Source organism: Anabrus simplex, chromosome 14, assembly GCF_040414725.1.
Source record: "Anabrus simplex isolate iqAnaSimp1 chromosome 14, ASM4041472v1, whole genome shotgun sequence".
Classification (NCBI taxonomy): Eukaryota; Metazoa; Arthropoda; class Insecta; order Orthoptera; family Tettigoniidae; genus Anabrus; species Anabrus simplex.
In genome coordinates this window covers 13,655,245-13,675,175 of record NC_090278.1, presented here as the reverse complement: position 1 = coordinate 13,675,175, position 19,931 = coordinate 13,655,245, and positions in this window count along the sequence as shown.

Below are 19,931 nucleotides of genomic sequence, written 5' to 3'. Positions count from 1 at the left end.
AAGATTCTTATGGTATACTGTTGCCATAGGGGATTGCATAGAAAGTTAAATAAGGTCATTATATATTTTACAATTGCTGCTTGACTACTAACTCCTAATTCCTATGAGCTGATGATACGGAAGTCATTTCTTCATGCCAGGCTGAGTGGGTCAGACGGTTGAGGCGCTGGCCGGCCTTCAGACCCCAACACTGCAGGCTCGAACGTGGCTCAGTTCGGTGGTATTTGAAGGTGCTCGAATATATCAACCTCGTGTCAGTAGATTTAATGTCATGAAAAAGAACTGCTTTACTAAATTCCAGCACCTCAGCGTCTCCGAAAACCGGAAAATTATTTAGTGGAACATAAAGCTATTATTATTATTAGATATTCCTCCACATCTTTTTACATTTATCTGACTATGAAGCATATAATGAAATATTCCTCCCTATGTATAAAAGATAAAACCAGTATATGACCACCTGGTAGCAATATTTTTGGAAGCTTATACCACTGATGGCTACGTTTGAATTGATGAGAACCCCTTTTTACGGCAAGGGTGGCTAGGGTGGAAAGTTGACATGCCAAGAAAACGATCGCGTTTCGGAATGGAACCATACAATTTATGTGAAACCGAGAGAGGGTATGCAACATGATCTACTTCCGTGTGTATCGCAATGAACAGCTATAAAGGCAAAACACTCTGAAGACTAAAAATACTGTACATATTATCTGTATTTTAATGTAATACGTTAGTGACAATTATGAATTGTTGGTATATAAACTTGATACCTCAGAAGCTCTAACGAACATACCCAGATCTTTTCGTGTGTATCATTCATTCCATTTTACATTTTTAAGTACATGGAAACCCTGTAAATCTATTATTCACATGCAGAGAAAAGTATATTTCCAAGCAGAGATTTTTAGTAAACTGCATAATTATGTACTTGTTAGTGTACAAATGAAAACCAGGGCTTTGTCATTGGGAAGAAATAAATAGGTATCACAGTCTGAGAGCACTTAATACGTTCTTCCACAAAGAATTCTAAAATTAAAACTATAATTTTTCAACAATTACATACACTATAATACAGCAAAGACTTCCTAGTGGCGCTTCTATTGTTAATTAGAGTGTAAGATTGTTTTTGAGCTAGAAGTTAAATATTTTCCTCAATTAGGGAAATCACTCCCCACCTGGGAGTGAGCCAGTGTGTACATGCTACCTGCTTAAAAATTTAAATTATACGATTCCCTGAACATTTTAGAGCAATACTTTTCTGGCTGAAGGATTTGCCAGACATTTCAACAGTGCGGCTTCGCGTCCGTGTGTGTCCGCATGTGACCTGTTAGGCTGACTTAGTTGCTGAAAAATTTGCGACAAACATTGCACAAAGTGAGGCTTCTCGTCTGTGTAAGGCCGCATGTGACGTGCTGGACTGACTTTGTGACTGACGTTTTTACCATAGATATTGCACCAGTGTGGTCTCTCGCCTGTGTGCGTCAAACGTGAACTCTTAAAAAATGGAATCCTTGCTGTAGAACTTGCCACAGACATTGCAGCTCTATGGCTTCCCGTCTGTGTCCGCATTTGACGTGTCAGTGTGACTTTGTGGATGAAGAATTTTCCACAGACATTGCAGCATTGTGGCTCATCGTCCTTGTGAGTTGGCATTTCATCTGTTAGACCGACATTGCGACTGAAGGGATTACCACGGTCATTGCACCAGTGCGGCTCAACTTTTGTGATAGTCCAGCATGGGTTTACCACACACATTGTAGGAGTGAGGCTTTTCGATCATGTGAGTCCGCATATGTCCTGTAAGAGTGATTTTCTAGTTAAAGGATTTGCCACAGACATTTCACCAGTGTGGCCTCTCGCCTGTGTTGACTGTTAGATTTACTTTGGCCCTGAAATTTTGCCACAGACATCGCAGCAGTGTGATCTCTCGCTTGTGAGTCCGCATGTGGACGGTTAATTTCACTTTCTGGCTGAAGAATTTGCCACAGTCATTGCAGCATTGATGCTTCTCGCTCGTGTGGGTCCGCATGTGACGTGTCAGAGTGACTTCGACTTTGAGGAATACGCCACAGACATTGCAACATTGTGGCTTCTCGCCCGTATGACTTCGCATGTGAACTGTTAGACCGACACAACGGCTTGATGATTTGCCACAGACATTGCAGCAGCGTGGCTTCTCGTCTTTGTGGGTCCGCATGTGACGTTTCAAATTGACTTTGTGATTGAAGGACCACAGGCATTGCAGCAGAGTGGTTTCTCGCCCTGTGAGTCCACATGGGAACTGTTGGACTGGCTTTGCCGCTGTAGAATTTGCGACAGACAGTGCATTAGTGTGGCCTCTCGCCTGAGTGAATCCGCATGAGGACTCTTAGATCGACTTTCCTCCTTAATGATTCGCCAAATACATCGCAGCAATGTGGCTTCTCGCATGTGTGAGTCTGCGTGCGAACTCTTAAATGGACTTTCTGCCTGAAGGGCTTGCCACAGACATTGAGAAATGTCGACTCTTGCCTGTGTGAGTCCCCATGCGGACGGTTACATCGACATTCTGCCTGAAATATTCGCAACAGACATCGCAGCAGCGAGACCGCATGTGGTCTGTTAGATTGACATTCGGCCTGAAAGATTCGCCCCAGTGCGCCTTATGTGAGACAGCATGTGATCTGTTAGGCCCTTATTGCGCCGGAAATATTTACCACAGACACTGCATCAGTGTAGCTTCTCTTCCGTGTGAGTCCGCATATGACCTGCAAGGTTGCATTTCTGGCTAAAGGATTTACCACAGATATTGCAGGAGTGTGGCTTCTCGCCGGTGTGAGTCCGCATATGATAAGTAAGGTTGCCTTTCTGGCTAAAGGATTTGCCACAGACGTTGCAACAATGTGGCCTGTAGCCTGAGTGACTCCGCATGTGGACCGTTAGATTACCTCTGCTCGTGAACGATTTTCCACAGACTACGCAGGAGAGTGACTTGTCGTCCGTGTGAGAACCCATGTGATTTGTAAGACAGTTTTTTTGGCTGAAGGATTTACCACAGACATTGCAACAATATGTCCTCATATCCGTGTGAGTCCGCATGTGACGTTTCAGTCTGACTTTAAGGAGGAATGATTTACCACAGATAATGCAACAATGTGGCCTCTCAACCGTGTGAGCACGCATGTGGCCTGTTAGATCGGCATTGTGGCTGAAGGATTTACCACAGACATTAGAACAGTTACGCTTCTCACCCTTGTGAATAAGCATGTGACTAGTCAGAATGTTTTTGTATCCGAAGGATTTGCCACAGACATTGCAGGAGTGCAGCTTCTCGCCCATGTGAGTCCACATATGATATGCAAGGCTGGCTTTCTGGATAAAGGATATGCCACAGACATTACAAAAATGTGCCCTCTCCCCTGTGTGAAGCTGCATATGACGTGCAAGATTTTCTCTTAGGTTAAACGATTTGCCACAGACATCGCAACAATATGGCCTCTCACCTGTGTGAGTCCGCATGTGGCATATTACTTTGCTTTTTTTAGTGAAGGATTTTCCACATATATTGCAGCAGTGTGGCTTTAAGCCTGTATGATTCAACATCTCACCCGTGTGATTCCGCATGTGGACTGTTAGGTTGAATTTCCGGCCGAAGGATTTCCTGCACACATTGCACCTGAAACAAGATCCTCCGTCATCCGGAGGTTGATGGTCTGCGTAGCTCACCTCGAGTCTCGATCTAGAGTGAAAAATATTAAAATGACGTTACCAATTATTTAACAGTCAACTCCGCTGCAACTCTCACACAAGAGAAATGCTACTGAACATTCCTCTCACTGTTATCATATGCTGAGTGCTCATTACTCATGAACATAACATTCCTGAGGGTAAATTCATCTGACGTTAAATTCAGGGTCTAGTGAATATGGAAAGCTCTCACTTGTTAGGTGGATATGTTGCATCTTTTCTCTTCAATTACATTACTACGCGCAAGGAACTTCTGACGATATAGGAATGTACGAGCTTATACACCTCATTTAAGGAATGCCCGAGAAGTGGTCCAGGCTAAAAGAGAAATGCAAGCTCTTTAATCCGGCAAACATTTATGTATTCTAACACGTTACGTCTGTCCTCCTAGATACAGGACGGCATATGCTTTGGAGATATGATATTGATCAACCAATCCGCGGTCTGTGGCAGGCGAGTGATAATGTCTGTAATAAGTTTTTGCGGTTGTAAGTTTGCATGTGGACTGTCACTATAAATTTCTTGCTGAAGAATTTACCACAGACATTGCAATGTGCGGCTTATCGCCCGTGTGAGTCTTGTAGACATTAATAAAGTTGATAACATTGTTCGCCGACAATCAGCAAGATCTGCTGAACCATGGCAAAACATTTATACATATTATTTACTGTCACTCAAACATATGTATTTTATTTGTACATTGTTATCATACCAGTGCAGCATTGCATTACTTCACAGTGTGGTTATTTCTAATTACGTTGCTTTGGTGTGCAATCAGAGCCCACATAATGTAAATATAGGATGGTAAGATTATACAAGGAAGTTCGTACTACTACCATGTATTACATCAGTCTTCGTCTTAATTGCTGTCATTAACAGAGGCCGCATGCAATACAGAAACAACCAATCCTGAGGAAATCCTCGAAAAACTGGAAGATAACCTGCTGATGATGACTCCCCTAACCCTGATACTTTCATTTCACCTACAGATACTGCTGTCATAGACATTATGATGGTGACAAAGAATATGGCTTAGGCGGTAGCGTTTCATTACAATGTCATGATATCCTGAAATATTTGAACACAAATGCAAGCTATCACGTCCTTAATTATTCTTATGAGTGTTCCTTTAACACTACACGTAAATAGGAGCATAAAAATCAAGGCATGAGCCAGAATTCGAGATGACAGGACATTGAATTAAACCGTAGGGGGATACTGCTGCTAAGTAAGGGAAAGAATTAAATTAATTTTATTTCCAAAACTTAATGTACAAAGTGTTATTTTAGTAGAATGATAACATCGTTGAATAGCGTCCAAGTCTACCTGTGTCCCCACCGCAGGGTGGTTCCAGATATCCTAGGAAAGAAGAGTGAGAAATACGAATTTCTTGGCTAAAGGTGAGATCCGCTTGCAACAGGCACAGGAGAAAATTTATCGTAACGTGAAGTGGGACTTCCCAGTTCATTCTGTATGCACTGAGTTCACATGTACCGGTGGAATGGATGACTTCCTCACAATCAAAGTAGTGGGAGGCTCGACCATTTGTTGCTTCTGCACTCTCAGGAAGAAATAAGTGGACAAATAAAAGGGGCAACGATTCCTGACAAGACAGGCTAGACCAATTGATCATCACACAAGATATTGATATTGCCACCACAAGACAACACGGGGCAGAAAATACGACACTGGTTTGTATGTCATATGTTTTGTGGTATATCACGCCAAGGAAAAGGTGCAATGCTCTGCGGCAATTTTTCTTTACGTGATTTTGGTCACAAGTTATTTATCAGGTTCTCAATTAGTTTCTCAGTAAAATGGTATTTCATTTTGTACTGATGAATATTCCCCACGAAACATTTACACCGCCATAACACGTGGCGCGTCCCAGTTGACGGATACGGGTTCCCAACTGGGCTGCCCGCAGTCTTGAGTGAAATATAATTGCACTCGTAGACCAAACACACACAAAGTCCTTAATGGCAAGTTTAGCGGAGATGGAGACGTTCAGTACGGAGTAGTTCGCAGACGAGGTACTCTACCTTTCTGGAAGTTAATGCAGAAAGGAGCGTAGCAATCCATCTCTCTATGTCCGGAGCGACGTAACTACCTGCTGTCACGAGGTCTAAAACTCTTCATAACAAGCGTCACATCCTTATGGAAATACCCCTGAAACGGTTTGCCAATGTATTCTCTGTTCGACTTAAAGTACAAATAATTCGCTCTCAGATGCTAACTATATTTTACTATTGTGACACTGTGTTGACGGAAATAACCTGCGACAGTAACAAGAAACTGGACCGGAGCCTGAACAGCTGCATAAGATATATCTTTAATCTGCGATATGATGCACATCTATCACCTTATTATAAGGAGCTGTCATGGCTTCAAGTGCACCAGCGCAGTGAGCTTCACATGCTATCGCTTCTGCACAAAGTACTTTCCACTAATACTCCCGACTGTCTGTTCTCATCTTTTTCATACCTCTCGGCCTATCATGAACACAATACAAGACCTGGATCCTCTCTTGCAATACCTGTAATCCGCACTGCTGTGTACAACCGCTCCTTCATAATCCCTGTGTCTAGGTCATGGAATTCGCTACCTGCGAACATTAGAGACAATCCTTCGCATCGCATGTTTAAAGTGGCTTGCCACGAGCATTTGCTGGGTAGATTCCGCTGACTTGCTGGATAATTGTTGAGTGAATGTAGGAATGAATGAGATAAATGAATGGATTACTGTAGTTACATCATTTAAGTGTACTTTATTTTGTGTATTTTAAAATTAAGGGATCTTTTATTATTATTATTATTATTATTATTATTATTATTATTATTATTATTATTATTATTATTATTATTATTATTATTATAGCTATTGCTATTAATATTATTTGTTGTATATGGACTTGAAATTATAAGTTATGTAAATATACTCATCTAATGGTTAAGTGTACGAGAGGGCTTTGAGCCCTAACTTTGCCACCAATAAAGGCATTATCCATCTATCTATCCCCTGGAAGGGACGCACGTTGGCTGGGACCAGTCAGCGTGAAAATAATGTAAGGGTTACCGTCGCACGGGCTGTGACTTCTAAACAAGCAAGAACCCCCATTTGTATCGCATCACTGAACTACGTCTGGACGAAGTAGCGAATTAGCCACAGCACTTGACAGAATGCATATAGGCATCTGTAAGGTGCAGGAAAAAGATGGAGTGGAGAAAAGTCATGCGAAATGGGGTGCAGTTACTAAATGCTGTACAACAGGAAACTGAAGAAAAAGTAATTGCGTTGGCATTGTTAAATCAGAAAAATTTTGACTGTTTAGTCTCTGAGGTGCAAATGTATGAGAATCGCTTGATGAAACATGCTTACGTTGGGGATAGACGGAAAATCCAGTTTTTCAGTGCAACGCTCCACAAACTGGTCTGGGCACGGAAAGCAAATATGTCTTCTTGGCAGTGCTTGACAAGAACACCGTTGACTATCTTATTGTTGCCTGTGATCTGAGTGGACGTCGGACGGAAGAAAGAATACCACACAGCCCGCTGCGGTCATGGACATGGACAGAAGAAAGATGACGACGACCAACGACCTCCCGATAATGCACAAAAAGGTCATCGCGAACACACGGTTCAAGAAGCGTGATACTCATCTAGGCAGGTACTACAGTGGGTGGCACCCATCCGACTCACAATGACTAAATCCTTTTGAGACGACAGGATCTCAGGGAGGTCAGACAACTTCACAGGAGATGGACCAAAATGGATCAAATGGTGGCACCTGAAGGAGGCAACGTTGTTCCAAAAATTACAGTGCCACCAATCACTGCAGTTGAAGTGAGCCGGACTAAACTGTAAGACGCCACATGCCCTATTCTTGGAACAACTAAATGAAGGTGACGACGACGGATTGGCAATGACACGTGGCTTGGGAATGACAATGTTCAGGATGCAGTAACGTTGATGGAACAGCTGTTCCACAAGTTTCTTGCTCATTGGAAAGCCTAAAAATCAGCAAGTGGTAAAGAAAAGGAGGCCATTGCCAAAAATAAAACCAAACAGCTATGCAGGTCTATATGTGAAACTAGACATGAGCGAATGCGAGCGGGATATTTATCAGCTAGTCAAATCGAGACACCATGAAAAGGAACAAATCCAATGTTTTCACGGCATCAATAAGGTAACAGACGATTTGCCACTCGACTGGTGGGAAGCGCGAAAACGCTGGCGGAACTACTTTGACACAATTTCAATCTTGGTATTTCCGTATCTACCATTCCCAATCCCCTCCGCTTAAAAATAAGGAAAGCCCTGCCGATTTTTATAATTAACGCCAGATCACACTTCTGAGCCAAGCAATGAGAGTTTTCGAACAAATCCTCGACAATAGGATTAAGGATTTAGCCAAAATTACAACAAGCCAACCTGGATTTGTGTAAAATTGTGGCACAACCGGAGCAATTCACACGGCAAGGCTTTTCGTTGAGAGACACTGTGAAGAGAATAAGAGGCTTCATCTCGACTTTCTGGAGCTTGAAAAAGCCTTCCATCGGATACCTCGTGACCTATATGGTCAGCGCTACAAGAACGTGGCAATCCAGAGCACCTTGCTGAGAGGGTACAATTGCTCTACGTAGAATGAAGGAGTTATGTTCAAGCTGCCGCAGGAGCATCTGATGACTTCCGCACAACTGTAGGAGTCCACCAAGTCCCTGCCTTATTACCACCGCTGTTCATTCTTGTGATGGACAACATTACATCAGACCTGCACACGGACACTTCTCTATGCTAATGATGTAATTTCGGCAGCCTTGATCTGCAGCGCCAGACAGAAGATTGGAACAATATGCCCCGCGCTTCAACAAAAAGAAGACAGTATACATGACATTACATCGTCGAGAATTTGGAACCATGCATGTTGACGGTGAAGTTGGCACGAGTTGTGAAATCTAAGTATTATAGCTCCACAATCTCTGATGATGGCCGACTTACTGATGAAGTCAACTTATGGATATACAAAGCGTGGCTGATGGGGAGAATGACAACGGGCACCCTTGCGACCGTCGGATGAAGAACAATCTGAAACCTACTACCTACCGTACTGTTATCTGTCCTGTCGTTTTCCTTAGCAACGAATGCTGGCCAGTTACCAAGGAGGTAGAACGCCAACTAAGCGTCATGGATACGAAGATGCTCAGGTGGAAGGCTGGCATAACTAGAGTGGATCACATTTCAAATGATGTTATCAGGAAATGTCTTGGCATTGCACCGATCCAGATGAAAATTGAGGAAAGCCGTGTGCGCTGGTTTGGGCAATTGTTGCGTGCAGAGGGTAATATATTGTGAAAGTCAGCATATACACAGGAAGTAAGCGGAAAGAGGCGGAAAGGACAGATACAGTGCACATAGACCAGAAAACTGTGAAACTATACACAGACATGTTACTAGACCGATCTACCTGGAGACAACGTATCACAACACCGGATCCTGTCACAACGCAGGACAAACACTAAAGAAGCAGAATAACAAGAAGCAGATTGATGGGTATTCTAATGTAAAAAATGGGATACAATGTATATGTTACACATCCTAGCATTCAACTTAATACGTTCCAATTCTCTCCCCTAAAGTCTATGTCCAATATCTATTGTATCGGGAGGTACATCTCAACGCCGTGCATTCAATTAAGCGCCTTGATAAACTCCTCTATCGAACAAAAGTGGAAACTACTACACCAGGAAGTTTGATCTTTAATCAGAAGTTGTCACCACTGAAAATTTTAGTAATTTTGTTATTGTAAAGTTTCTTAAACTAAATGAATTTCTCCTTGTTTTGTTGGCCCTTCATCAAGAAGGTTGGACATGTTTCTACAGATGGCACCACTAAAAAATTATGGTCATGCACTCTGGTGCTAAGTGGAAGAACTTATTATTTAAAGAAGTTTTGTATTTCTAGGTTGTCCTTAACTGATCTATGTTCATTTATTTCTGGGTTGGCAATATTTCCTTTTCTTTCCGCCTGTTTTGAACCTAGTCAATCACTAAATTTTGTAATTAATTTCCAACCAATCCCGTATTTCTTCTCCACCTTGTATCTGCCAATAAAATTTAAGAGGGTGTGTCCTGATTAGTGTTGAAAGATCTACAACCTACCCTGAGGGTATATAAGTTGCGGCTTTTCGGGTTTCCTTGCCAATTGATCGTCATCTTACTGAGAGCGTGTGTCAAAACAGGAGGCGGGCGGCCTCATTCATCGGTCAACAGAACATCTATAAGGTAATGGCCATATAACTTATTTCTTTCTTTCGTGCTACCTCCGCAGTTTAACCCGAGGGAAAGGTTCGACATTTTTGTTATGTAACAACTTTTCTAAAACGTAAATCTTCTTCGGCTAATGTAAAAATTTCATTGTATTAATTATATGCGCAACTTGTGACAAGCCTGGACAAGGAACAAACGCCCTCCCATTTTAGATAAAAGTTTTCATTTTATGTCAAGTACCTATTTGACTTTACATCGGAGATAGAGAGTGATGTACCCTCTCGAACTCCCCTTCATCTTGGTTTGAGGTGACTACGTTGTAACTGTTTTTCCTTTCGTAATGTGTTAAAGTAAATCCTATACGAGTCACCTCAGTAGTTTGGGAATAGTCCCTGTTTCATCGGCCTATAGCCCTTCAGGTTTTGAAGCTTTCACTATCTTGGAGCGCAGTGTATGCGTCCATTCCCTTTGTGTTTGGGCCAGTTAGTTATCCTGTTCCTTTTCAAATGAAGGCCCAGTAGGTTGGGTATTAAATACCCCTGTATAACATTATTTTCAAATTGTAAGTTGTGCCTTGAGATTGTAAGTTGATGTTGCCTTGAGTAAGCTTGTTATACTGAGAGCCTGTTAGCTCTTTTCAAAGTTTGGTAGCTGTAAAGTTTGCCTCTGGGAAGCTAGATATTGTATTATTTTTGCGCAAGTGCTCTTGAATTAAGGGATTTCTGCCCTTCATTAAATGGTTCCTGGTTTGAATTAACTTGATCCGGTATCTCTGACATTGTAAAACTAGGGGCTTGAAGCCCGAGGTAGTTGAAGTTCTGAATCTTGGATTTTTCTAAGTCTTGTTTCAAAATTGCTATTTTGTACCTGAAATGTCATTGTTATTTCACCAAGTAAAAATTTGTTACGATGGTTGTTTTTCAAAAAAATTTAGCTTCAGTTTAAGTTTTAAATTTATTTTGATTTTGTAGATAGACCCATTCATCCCGGCACCTTCTTTAACCTCTTTCTGCACCACGGGTATCCCCGTATCATGTCATAGCAGAGCGTGATTAAATGGGTCTCAGTTAAGCCGTTTTTGAAGGCTAAACATAGAATCCGCACCGAACTCGAAGATTTTTCTCGGTCGCTGGGAATTTTTCTAAATTTGTAAATTTTCTATCATCATGTCTGGCGCTCGTGAAGTCCCGGGTACTTGCGCAAGGAGGAGTTAATTTATGAATTACTTATCAGGAATATTCAATCTGGAGGCACGGTTGCGGCAGATACTGCCAAACTTAACGAGTCATTAGAATTACCTATTTGTATCCCAATTTTGTGAGAGAAGAAAATTGATGAGGCTCTCTCTCCACTATCACGGACAACACCACCGAGATAGCATCTGTAGTCATTTTTTTCGAAGTAAGCGATCCATCGGCTAATCAGCTTAAGAGAGTACAAGCAAGATTGTTCCATTTTTATAATAGAGTTAGGGACCTATTGTCTCTCAAATTAAAAGAAGATCATACTTAGGAAGCTAGCAATCTTGTTGACAAGATTTCAAAAATGTTAAATAGAGTCAATCAATTGTTCACTGGGGCAGCTGCTCCCAAAACCGACCGAACTCCTGTGATAAACATTGTGAGGAAGATCCTTCCAAGATGGAAGAAAGTAGAAAATCTGCAGCAACGCAACAAATACCAGCCCCACTGGAAACAGAGTCTGGTCATCCCAAACAAATCCCACGTTTCTTTTTGAATAATGCTGTATCGGAAGTTTCTCAACCCAATAGGCCGTCACCAATTACGGCACCCTGTTTTAGTAGTTTGCCCCATCCGGAACCTCAAAATTTTCAGTAAACTCCATCAATGATGTCATTTCATTTCTAAGATTTTTAGTTGAATTTCAGGATCACGCACTGGTGTTTTCCCTCTCTCACTCTCAAATTCTTCAAATTATTTTCCCTTACTCTATAGGTGTCCTATCGGACAAGATAGTCAAAGTAATAGCTGTACAATCTTCCAGAGAAGACTTCCACGCCCATCTGTTGGCTAACTTCATTCCGGCTCGAGTCATGTCTTCATTAATCCAAAAGCACTATTTCAGAGTACAGCGACTGGATGAAAACATTGGAGAATTAATCCAAGTTATTAAGTTTTACACCACGGTATTCGCTCCTCATTTCCCTGAAGACCAAATTGTGCAGACGATAGTAGAAGGTATTTTCCCGCCCTATACGTCGTATCTGTGTTTCGAGTCGCGTATCAATACTTTTCAGATTTAGAAGCTATGGCAGTGTCAGCAGAAGGACTAAGATATGCCGACACCTTAAGGATTGCAAAAGAGCCCCCTCCATCTTCTAGTAGTTTTCGGCCCCCACCTCTCCGAAACTTCACCACCCGCAGATGCTATGCCTGCGGGTCTACGGAGCACCTACGTAACAATTGCCCAGTGATAAAATCGAGTTGGACAAAGAATGGAGCAGGGTCATCACAGGGATGTTTCAAATGTGGCTCTTTTACTCATCTAGCCAAGAATTGCCCTAATGCCAATAGCAACCCCTCCTGCTCAACTTCTGGTGCAACCTCCGCCAAATCAAATAATAGGAAGTGACTAGCGTATCCGGCTGAGTCGGCACGTTCATCTTCCCAAGGCTCTGAACCTGTTAAACCCAGCGAAAGCTCTGGTAAGAACCAAGTTTCTTCTAATCTATCATGGGAATGCCCTAAAGAACGCATCAGATTTGCGGCGGAGACCCACGCACTCGTACCTGCTCTATTAGACTCAAGGAGCGTGTATTCTATTATTTCGTCTGAATGGTATTCCAAATTGAAGACTGTTGGTAAATTTCCTGAATATTGTTCATCTTCGGTACAATGCGTTTCGGCTAATTAGTCTCCATTACGAATTTTAGGTTTCATCTTTGCCAAAATTCGTATTTCTAAATTCACCTAAAAATTAAATTGTTTGTCGCTAAACACTTGTCGTGCCCGGTAATATTGGGCGCGGATTTCATGGTTTCTACTGGTCTGGTGCTCGACATTCAGAGCAAGTCGTGCACCTTCATATTTGTAGTAATTGTAAAATTCCTTTGCTAAAATGTAATTCCGTAATATGTTCATCTGTTTCGCCTACCCAGGATGACATGTAGTTAGACCTTAGACATCTACCTGAGAAGCAGGCTGAGAGTATTCGTAAATTGTGTCAGTCGTTTCCGGATGTGTTTTCTGATACTCATGGTGTTACTGGCCTAACTGAATACAAGACTGAGGTTACGGATTCGATCCCAGTTAGGTTTCCACCCTATAGGCTCTCTCCACCTAAAATGAAGGCTCTTAAAGAGATCATCGACCAGATGTTAAAGGATGGTATAATTCGACCTTCTAAGTCGGCGTATTCCTCGCCTATTTTTCTGGTGCCGAAACCCCAAGGCGGCTTTAGGCCTGTAATTGACTATAGGGCTTTAAATCGGAAGGTGGTGTTACAATCTGTGCTTCTTCCCGACCTTCATTCTTGTTTTTCATGGTTTCGGAAAGCCAAGTTCATCACAATATTAGAACTTAATCAGGCGTACAACCAGATCCCTCTAGCTGAAGAATCGAATCATCTCACAGCTTTTGCTACGGATTGGAACTTGCATGATTACAACCGCGAGCCCTTCGGGCTCCCTACGGGAGCAGCGGTGCTAACTAGACTGTTACATACGGTCTTTTCCGACATCAAGTTTGAATACTTGTATCACTATCTTGATGATTTCGTATTTTCTGAGTCCTTTTAAGAACATCTAGATCATCTAAAGGAAGTACTCAATCGCCTTCGTAAGGCCGGCTTGACTGTCAAGTTATCTAAGGTAGCTTTTGCTAAATCTTTCATGTCATTCCTAGGGCATATTGTGTCGCCCGATGGTGTTTCTATCGATCATTCCAGAACACAGGTAATCCGTGATTTCATACCTCCTAAGGACATCAAAGGTATTGCCAGGTTCATAGGCATGGTGAATTTCTTCAGGAAATTTATTCCTAACTTCGCTAACAGAGCGGCGCCCCTGAATTTACTTCGTAGGAAAGGCGTCAAATTTGAGTGGGGACCGTCTCTACAAGCCGCTTTTGAAGACCCGAAATTAGCTCTTTGCAACGCCCCTGTCCTTGCTATGCCTGATTTTTCGACGAAATTCATCGTTCAAACCGACGCCTCGTCATCGTCAGTGGCCGCTGTGCTTCTTTAGGAAATTGAACTCGGAAGGTGACCCATCGCCTATGCGTCTAGGACATTATCGGCTCAATAGGCCAAATATTATATCTATGAACTTGAGGGTTTGGCAGTCTTATTTGCACTAGAGAAGTTCCGACTCTATCTGGAACATGTCAAGTTCGACCTAGAAACTTATAACCAAGCCATAAGTTGGGTACTAGCTAGGCCGCGTCGTTACTGGTCGTATAGTCCGGTGGGCCATCAGGATTTCAGCCTTCTAGTTTGATGTGAGGCATATCAGGGGATCTGAAGATGTTGTTGCGGTTGGACAAAGGCGCATGTTTTTTACGACGTGGAGACCACCGAACAGGAACATAGCTCTTCTATTCCCGCGCCCATACCTTCGGGTGTTAATGCCATTCTAAATGATGCCCCCGTGTTGTTTCGGGACATTAAAGAATATCAACGTGAAGATCCTGTGCTGGCCCCTATTACTTAAACCATTTCTTCTGGGAAACATGTATTGAGAAACGGGGTTTTATGTTGCTCATCGAGGCATGATCAAAAGATGAAATTAATGGTTCCAGCTGTGCTTGTACCTATGATCTTCAAGTACTATTATGAGACTGCATTAGGAGGTCATTTAAGCATCTTCCAAACTCGGTAAATATCTGAGATGTGTTCATTTGGAAAGGTATGGACGGCGAAATTGGAGAATTGGTAAAAGCTTGTAAATCTTGTTTGCTTAGTACACCCACCTTGTCCACCAAGTTAGGTCTATTATCATCTCACCAAGCGTCGCGCCCCATGGAACGCCTCTATATAGACTACATCGGACCCTTCCCCCAATCAAAGGGGAACGCCAACAAATTCATTCTGGTATGTGCAGATGGTTTCACGAGATTTTCATGGTTATTTCCGACTAAGCTGGCAATCGCTCACTCCACCATTTCCTGTTTAAATACCATATTTGCTTCCTTTGACCCCTGTCAATATATTGTTTCCGATAATGCTAAGGCTTTCAAATCTAACTTATTTCGTAAATTCTGTTTTGACCTGTCTATATCACATGTAACTACTTCAGCTTATTATCCTCAACCATCTCTGGCTGAGCGGGTCAATCGTATTCTTAGGTCTGCCCTAATTGCATTTCATCATGAAGATCATTCCAGGTGGGATACGTCCCTGCATTGGTTAGCCTTTGCTTTAAATTCAGCGGTTTATGAGTCACATAAGTCTACTCCAGCTTCTCTTATGTTTAAATTTGTTCCTAACCCGCCGCTCTCTAATCTTTGGTCACTTAATAACCTATTACCAGAGACAATAGATCCCGATAATATTAGAGATTTATGGAAGAAGGCTAAAGCCAATCTTAAGATTTCCCATGAAAAGGTTAGGGAAAGGTATGATCGTGGACGGAGGCCCACCAATTTAAAAGTCGGAGATCAAATAATGGTTAAAAATTTTGTTCCCGCGGGCAAGCTTGCCCCCAGATTCCATGGGCCGTGTGTCATTCTTGATTTCTTAACGCCGGTCACATTATTAGTCAGTAATCCAGGCACAGAGAGAACCTTTAGGGTTCACCTCTCCCAGGTGAAACCTGTGTAATTTCACTATTTATATTAGCCATTAATATTTTGGCAGGCGACGAAGGTTATATTTGTTGTAATATTTTTTGATAACAGTTAAGTTGAGGCCTTCTGCACTGTTTGCAGTTTAACTGTTATATACGATCTTCCCCTCTGGTTTTCCTGCTGTCAATTCCTTAATGGCCATTACCACGCCCCCGTCTCCTGCATCCACGCACTATTGTCACACAAGAACCTTCTACGCCGCTCGCCCCTCTGCATCACCAATAAACACCGTACCCTCAAAAAGACTCCAGCACACAAAATTCTGTCGCCTAGATTTTCCTGTTTCAGTGCCCTCTTAGCCGTTCGCCGCCGTATTGCAACACCTGGTGAGAAAAACAGAAGTGGGGTAAGGGCCCACTCCACTCCGGTGAAGAGTCGTTCTGAACGGCGCGCCGGAGTCCATTTCCGGCAAAGGCTGAAGTGCGGTGTCCCTACCGCCAACTCATCTGGGGACTGTACATAAAAATCTCATCTGCGGCGACCATCACCACGACTACCCCTCTCATGGTAGCGGGAGAAGTGTGTCTCAGGGTACTTGTGGGGCCCCGGCGAACTCGACTGAGTATCGGCAACGGCAGCAGGTCTTGCCGTCAAATCTATCAACATGTATTCAACTACTACAACAGCAAAGACAATCTAAATCTGCATTAAATAATTTTTCTACAAATCAACTTCCGAAAAAGACCTAAAAATGTTCTTCTATTGGAAATGTTTTCTTAAAATTCTTCTGTGTCACCCCAAGGAAGGATATTTGGGGGGGGAGTTCTGTATCAGAAGGTCCACCTCAACGCCTCGCATTCAAATAAGCGCCTTGATAAACTCCCATATCGAACAAAAGTGGACACTACTACACCAGGAACTTTGATCATTAATCGGAAGATGACACCATTGAAAATTTTAGTAATTTTGTTATTGTAAAGTTTCCTAAACTGTGTGAATTTCTCCTTGTTTTGTTGGCCATTCATCAAGATGTTTGGACATTTTTCTACAGATTGCACTACAAAAAAATTATGGTCATGCACTCTGGTGCAAAGTGAAAGAACGTATTACTTAAAGAAGTCATGTATTTCTAGGTTGTCCATAACTCATCTAGGTTCATTTATCTCTGGGTTGGCAATATTTCATTTTCTTTCTGCCTGTTTTGAACCTAGCCAATCACTAATTTTTGTAATTAATTTCCAGCCAATCCCGCATTTCTTCTCCACCTCGTATCTGCCAATAAAATTTAAGAGGGTGTGTCCTGATCAGTGTTGAAAGATTTCGAACCTTCCATGAGGGTATATAAGTTGCGGCTTTTCGGGTTTCCTTGCCAATTGATCGCCATCTTACTGAGAGTGTGTGTCAAAGCAGGAGGCGGTCGGCCTTTTTCATCGGTCAACAGAACATCTACAAGGTAATGGCCACATAACTTCTTTCTTTCTTGCTACCTCCGCAATTTAACCCGAGGGAAAGGTCCGACTCTTTTGTTATATAACAACTTTTGTAAAATGTAAATCTTCTTCGGCTAACTGAGGCGTTAGTATGCAAAAATACTTTAATTATGTGAAATAATTTGGACTATCAACTGTCTTAGCGACACTTGTTTAAATTGTGTGCACTATCCGCACAAGTAATATTTTGTGAATTATGCCTTTTACTATTGGACTCTGCTTTATCGGCTAAGTGCCTGTGTGCTGAGCGGTAATATTACCATTATCTATTTGAAACTGGAATTCAACACTATTTGACTAAGTGGATGAAAAAACTACTCATTGTACGTATGGCTATTGGGACTGATCGTACTGTGGACAGCAACATGTACTCTGACGCCATCTATGAGCGTGTATTGCTACAGCAATGTGTGTTTTGACGGAGTCCGCTAGGGCGTGTTGCGAGGGTGGACGGTGTCGCTCCTTGTGGCCTAGATCTGAGTGTGTCTGTCGACTGGTTGGCTTGGGTGGAAGCGGACGTCGACTGCTGAAAATGGTGTGGTTAGCGACACAAAAAGCAATGAGCCTACCTTCGGATATTGGCTGAGAACATATCACTACCCCAGCAGGGGATTGTGCTTGTCTACATTTTCTTCTTTAATATTAGAATAGTCGTGTGGTATAGTATGTAACTTTAATTATATAATTACTAATGACTGTATTAGTGTTAGTTCGAAACACGTTGGTTACTCAGGCCCTTCTGATTTATTTGTGTTAATGTTATTTTCTTGGGGTGTGTCATTTATATTATAGGTTGTGTTTTTAAATATAATTCGAATTTTATCTAAGTTTGGTGTGATGGTGTTCTAGCTTCAAGTGAGTGTCGTCTGTAACGGTGAAGGTCATTTTTGTCTGCGTAACTTATGAAATTCGCATTTGCATTGATTTAAAATTGTTTTCCCTGGTATTCATGTGTTTACCTGCGAATTTGTGTAAGTTTTCTGTGTTATTTCCTGGATGCGTGTGTGGTTACTATTTTAAAAATGGGTAAGTATGGCTATTGTTGCTGTGTTCGTGTTTGCCCTCGTATTTGTGTTGTGATTCTCTGTTTAGTATTTGCGCATCCTTTCGTGTGTTTCGGCCTTCTTTAGTCCGTGTTTCGACCAAATACTATGCTGCACTATATTTTAATTTTTTTTTACATTTTATTATTATTATTATTATTATTATTATTATTATTATTATTATTATTATTATTATGATATTTCGTAGATTTTGTTATTTCTTTGGTACGTATAGTTTTGGATTAGGATTATATATTTCTGCATTACTGTGGGTGGTGTTATTTCATTACTGCTTTAGTAGATGGGGATACCCACATTAATTTCAACGATGTAGTTCCTTAATAATGTAAATTTCGGGTTTGGACACCCCTGGTGTGGAGCGATCGTAGCTGTGGCCTTATCTTCTCTTCTGATTGTTATTTTCCTATCTTATCTTATTGTCGCGTGGCAGTTACGCAACTGAAATTAAGCATTATTGTCTCGTTTGGATTAGCGTCCGCTGGTGTGTGCCGCCGTGAATATAATTATATTTTTTGGTGGGATTGAGGCGAGATCGTGTGTCTTCTTTCTTGTGGTTGCGTGTTCCGCCTCAGTATATTATTTATATTGGGTTGTGTAGTTGTTAAATCCCATGCCTACTATGTTGGGTGATTTAATTCATAATTTATTTGAGTCGATATTATTTTAATTTCTGTGCGGTATGGGGTCTTAACATATTGGTCAGTTGTTTGTGTGGGGATTCTATTTATTGTGATGCTTTGTTTTATCTACATTATGTGAGTTTAACGGGAAATGATCCTTCCACTAGGGTGTGTCGGAAGCCCTCTATTAAGCAATTTTGTTATTTTAATTAAAATTTTAATTTTGTTTAAGGATATTTACTAGTAAGTTGTGAGGTTTTAAGCAATCCGGTGCAACGGGATTTTCTTTAAAATAAAGAAGTGATTTTATTTTAAAATATATTAATTTTATTTATATCTAAATTATTTATTTTACAAAGTCTTATGTATGCCATTTAGATTAAAATTTCTTCTAGTTCATTTTATTTATCAGGGCCTAAAGAATTATTTTATTTTATGTAAAAATATTAATGGCTCAATTATATTTTAATTTTTAAATGTTGGTGTCATTTGGGTGAATACGTTCACAATTCCTAGGATCCCCTCCTCTTTTCTTTTATAAGGATAGGATCCAGTACTCTTCCTTGTGTATTTGATGTGTTATTTACTGTTTTGTTTCATTTGCTCCTTGTTTATTTTTGTCTTGTGTGCACACATCCCTATGACGCACGTCATTCATTATCATTGGTAGGGGGTGTTGCAGTTGTTCGCTATAGAGCGTGGTTTCTTTGTTGAAGCTACGCTGAATGGCTAGTTTTAAAATTGCGACGCAGGCACCCATAATGACACCAACTAATAGTGGATTTAAGGCTTGTCTTAAATTTTGTAAAACTGAAATATTCCCAAGTAATTTGTGTTTTCTCTGTTTATTTTCATGTGTAGCTGAGTCCTTGCAGTTTTGTTGTTCTCTTGATCTCGAGGTGCTTATGTTCGAGGTCTCTTTCTGTTAACTTTATCCTGTTCCGGATTATGCTGTATGATGGGTCATGGAATCCGGTTCCTTTCTTTGTGCTGTTCTTATTTTGGACCTGCAATACCTTGGT